We start from the raw sequence: 5,401 nt of genomic DNA, 5'->3' as shown, positions 1-5,401 counted from the left end.
CCATATTGTGCCCGTTGGTTTTTGTCTGAGGCTTGAAATCAATGCTCCAGCACGCTGCTCACTGATGTCACACCAGAGTATTGTGTTGTCAGCTACTGGTTCTTTTTGGGGTTTTCTCCTCGTTGTCTAACCAAAATCAGGCCCATAAACTAAGCACAACAATGAAGCGGTGGCTGTGTTTGTGCTGTGTTTGCAGGCTTATAGTCAGTGTGAATTGATAGATTGAAGAGCTGCTAGACAAATATAAATTTGAGATAGCATTCTTCACAGTACTGAGATAATACATTTCTCAGGTTAAAATGTTCCAGCTTCTCCAACCATTCACCTTTTCTATGTTTTATGTCACATTTCCCTGAGTGTCTTTGGGTTTCGGGTTGTTGGTTGGACATTTGTGACCGGCATGTCTCATTATTTTCTGATGTTTTATCGACTAAACGTTAAATCAATAGCTTAAAATAGAAAACTGAGAATATAATTGATGATAGAGTTTATAATTATTTGCTGTCCTAATTCTACGCCATTACTACACAAGTTTGTATTGTTCACATTAATTTGTGTTGTTTTAATTTTTCTAAATATAGTGATATAGCTGTTGCTCATGAGAGTTCAGAGCATTTTGGATCCAAAATTATAAGATAATCTCTAAAAAGTAATGATGAGGGAACATACAGGGACAACAATGCAAAACCCCAAAAGCTTGCGTCTGTGTAGGATGAGCTACAGCTGTGTGTGAACACACAGGTTTCAAATAGTCAAGTGTCTTCTCATACAAACTAGCAGGTGTACAGAGTGGAGCAAACATTGGAGAATCCATTGTGATTGGGCCAGATATAGCAGCAGCTGGTTGATGATTGGTCAGGACAGTCTGCATTGATATGCTAAAGGCTGCAAGTCCAGAGGGGGAAGCTTGTTCAGTGGCAGAGACTGTGTCGTACTGAAGCTCCTCTCAATAGATTCAAATATTACTCAAACCTTTCTATGCTTGGCTGACTTTGATATGCTGGTGTAGCACTGGAAGATTAGGCCAAAGCCTATGGAAACATGTTTTGATTGAAGGTGTGTTACATTTTGTTCACTTCTTCACAAGGTACAACCTCCATCACCTGAGGAGAACAACTTTCCCTCTATCACCGCTGTAAATGCTATAAACCTCAAAATCCAAAACAAACAAATGATTATCTTAAAAACCCTTATGCCAGGTGAATCAGCGACGCTCTGAACAACATAGCAACATTCAGTGGTCTGTAGATGTTAAGGCGAAAATATTTCCTCCTTTCATGTGAATGTACTTTATTTTGACATTGGCGAACCCTGCTTCAAAGAATACTTCAACCACAAAATTACCATTTGTATGTCAGTCTGTGAGGAAAACGTTGTTTCTTCTCACATGCCTCCACAGTGAACGAAGAATCCAAAAGAGGGAAACGCTCTTAATGAATTGAAGTTTACGCAGACTGCCTTTAATGACAGCAAAACTATATCAAAACAAAGACAGTTCCACCCATGAGAAGCACAACCTGGTTGTGCCTGAGTATGCACGTGTGTTTTAGGCCCAGTTCAGACCAAAGATTTGTGATGAGACAAAACCGTTGGAGGACGTTGCAGAGAAAAGTTGCAGTAGTAGAGCTCAACTCAAGCCAGCTGATGGTGTCACCTGTAACTCAGCTGGTCAAATTGTCGGTAGTCATGCTGCAGGTGCTCCGTCTCTGCTGAGCCCTCTGTATCCATCCTCACAGTGTGCCGGTGTTGGACAGTGGGTTGCTGCTGCTTGCTGTATGTGCTTATACCCCCCTCACACACATTCTCACTGACTGATTAATTGGCGCTGTTATTTATATTATTGTGGCATTGCTCATTTTGTTTCTGTTTTTTGCTGTTTCATCACTACAAATGCAACTGTAGCCAGTATCTCACTCTCAAGAACCTACAAATTACAGAGAGCTGTTGCATAGAGATGATACACCATCACATCTAGTTGCATTAGTGTGAACTGGCAAGTTTTTAGAGCGCTGCAGAATGGCACATTGCAAGTAGTTGCCTGTTTCAACTCATCCTGTCGCAAATTTGGTCTGAGTTGGGCTTTAGTTTCACTTGAGCAGAGTTCAAACACATGCACATGCCCACGCGTGCAAGTGAGATTGTTTGAACTGATGTGTTTTAAATCATAATGTATTAACCATAATGCATGTGTCATGAAAGTCCTGAGCATACGACTGGATAAATGAGATTTGGATTATACTGCACGAGTTGTGTCAGAGTTTGTAAACTGACATTTTGATACAGTTTTGCTGTTTTGACACAGTGTACTTTAATTCATGAAGAATGTTCACCTTTTTGGATTCTTCATTCACTGTGGCCGGCAAGAAAAACAGTTTTCTTCACAAATTCAACATAACACAGGTTGAGTAACTGATATGCAAATGGTCATTTTGTGGGTGAAGTGAAGTATTCCTTTAATAAAGGCTTACAAGAGACTTGACAGCCAGTGTGATCATAAAACCACATTTGTCACCAAAAATGAAAATCACAAGGACTTCTGTCATCCAGACAACAGTTAAGAAGTTATTAAGATGGGGAATGAAAACAATTGATCCATTCATCCATTACATTATTATGTCTTTACTCTTCAGCAATCCATCAAAACTTGTGCTTCAGTGTAAATGATACTCATAACAGAAATATAGATATTTTTAAAATACAATCCAAAAAGTCATAACCCGTCAACAGAGTCTTAAATTAGGTGTATCACAAGGCTATATGAGACAGTAGTATAGTGATTTTTTTGCTATTGAGTTGGATGATGATACTACTCTGAATATGTCACATACAACACTTTAAAGCAATGTCAGACTGTTTCTGCTACTGAAGTAAAGAGTGGAAAAGTAGCCTAGTTAACCCACTGATGAGGCTTATCTGACCCAAATGTTGCATTTATAGTATGGGAGAGCCAATTTAATTTATTTATTTATCATTATTATTTATTTATTTATTTATTTATTTATTTTAATTATTATCTTTTTTTCCTAGTTCTCATCATGCAGTTGTCTCGTGTTATTTTGAGCTTCAGTGATGGAATCATAGTGTGAAAACAGCAACACTGTCACTGCGGACTAAAATAAACTTTGCATAGGTTAAAATCCTGTTAAAATCATGTGTTGCTGCTTTTATTTTTTACACAACTTTGTGTTTCCCACAGTTGCCTCCTGCTTATTTTTCCTGACTTTTAATGGCTCACAGCAGCTCTAGTTCAGTGTGATATGACTGAAGCAGATACATATTAAATAGGCTGTATATATAGCCTTTATAGTTTATTAATAGAAAAAATCAAAGAAAGATAAAAGGTTTCACTAAAATCTTATGACTCTGATCCTTGATCCAAGTTTGTGTCTTCTCTGTAACCAATATTTCAAGATAATATAATTTGTAGTTTCTTAAAATATGAATGCGGATAGTGATAGTGAGATACTGGCTACAGTTGCATTTGTAGTGATGGAATGGTAAAAAACAGAAACAAAACAAGCATCAGATGGACTGTATTCATAATAAATATGCCACAATAATATGGATAACCAGTGCCAATTTATCAATCAATGAGAATGTGTGTGTGAGGGGGCATAAGCACATACAGCGAGCAGCAGTGTGAAAACGGCAACACTATCACTGTGGACTAAAATAAACTTTGCATAAGTTAAAATCCTGTTAAAATCCTGTGTTGCTGCAGCAGCAACCCACCGCCTGACACTGGCACATTTTGACTTGACCAACAGACTACACTACAATAGTGTTGCACGGTATACCGGTACTAAAATAGTACCGCGGTACTAGAGTATTCCAAACGGTACTATACTGCATTTGGAAAATACTGGTACTTTGAAATTGATTCAGTTCATTAATTTAGTTAATTTATCTTACTCATTTATGCACGCAAACACCTTTCTTGTTCCTATTGGAGCACAGATTGCACAAGTGGTGTGTATGACAACACCTGTATCAACATTCGCAGCTGGCGCATATGAAAAAAGACAAGAGAAAGTCTGCCTCGCAAAGGGAGACAACACGAGACAACACCAACTTGGTGGAACATTTGAGTTACCAAACCGTGACGTCCGTACTGAGGTACTTACTGAACCATGATTTTTTGGTACCGTTACACCCCTACTATTTATTGTTCTAGGTTTGTATCCAAAAGGACTTTTCCTTAGGAAAAGTACCGAAGAGTATCAAAGTATCGAAATTCATATTGATATTGGTACCGAAAAAAAAAGATTTTGGTATCGTGACAACACTACACTACAAGCCGATTGGCTGTTAAAGCAGGTGAAGAGCTTTACATTTAAAACCAGCCACCAACTATTTGACTGGCTGAGTTGCTGGTGACACCATCAGCCAGCTTGAGTCAAGCTCACACTGGCCAGTTCACACCGCTGCATCTTTTCTCTGCAATGGTTTTGTCTTGTCGCGAATCTTTGGTCTGAACTGGGATATATGCTTGATGAAGGTGGAAGAGTATGTGTATCAATAAAATGCAATGCGAGGGAGTGCAATTGAAAAAGATTCAGTGAATAAATGATGACATACTGTCACTGCATAGGCCAAGCTCTCTTCATCGTCTCTGGGAGGCTTCTAAACACGCTCTGCACAGAGGGCTGTTATCTAAACTCTTCCAAGAGCACAGAGCTTAAGTTGTTTAAAACTCTCTTTTTCCATTGTCCATGTGCTCTCTGTTATCTGCTGTTTTTCTTCTTTTGAGGTTTGACACGGCCCTGACACACCAAGTTGACTGTCAGCCGTCAGTCAAGGTTGGGCCATTGGTGAGCGCCTGTGGCCCTTGTCTCTGCGCTGTGTCACGCACTGTTGGCCCTTGTCGGTGCTAGTCAGCACTTTCTGCCGATCCAGAATGTTGAATGGGTGTCGGCCACGCCGCAGCCCATCGGTGAATGAAATCACTCTGATTGGCAGCTCAGCTCAGCGCATGAGAAGAGAAACAAAAGTGAGGAAAGTAAACAAAGGGCTAAAGTCAAGAGGGAGTGAGACCAAAACAAACCTGTTACATAAGATTGTTTTTCTTTAGTCATTGAGTTCTTCAGCAAACACATTTCCTGATGGTTTGTGTTATTGTTCACTGGCGCACAGTAAATATGCTCTGTTCTTTTAGCATTGCATTGTGTTGTTAACGTGCTAACTGGTTAACTTGCGTCAAGACGGTCTTCTGGTCTTCTGGTTTCACTTTTTGAATGATGAATATAGACCACCGCTGTCTGGTGGTGTGGAGAGGTATTTCCTCTCACAGGTGCAGAACGTATGTGCTGGCTGGCTGTAGGCTCTAGGCGTTTTGGCCAAGGCATGGCAACATCAGGTGACTTAACAGGGGGTCTATGTTGCCACTAATTCTCTAAAGTTG

This window comes from Epinephelus lanceolatus, chromosome 12 (assembly GCF_041903045.1).
Source record: "Epinephelus lanceolatus isolate andai-2023 chromosome 12, ASM4190304v1, whole genome shotgun sequence".
NCBI lineage: Eukaryota > Metazoa > Chordata > Actinopteri > Perciformes > Serranidae > Epinephelus > Epinephelus lanceolatus.
The sequence above is the reverse complement of the archived record's forward strand: the minus strand, read 5'-3'. Positions refer to the sequence as shown.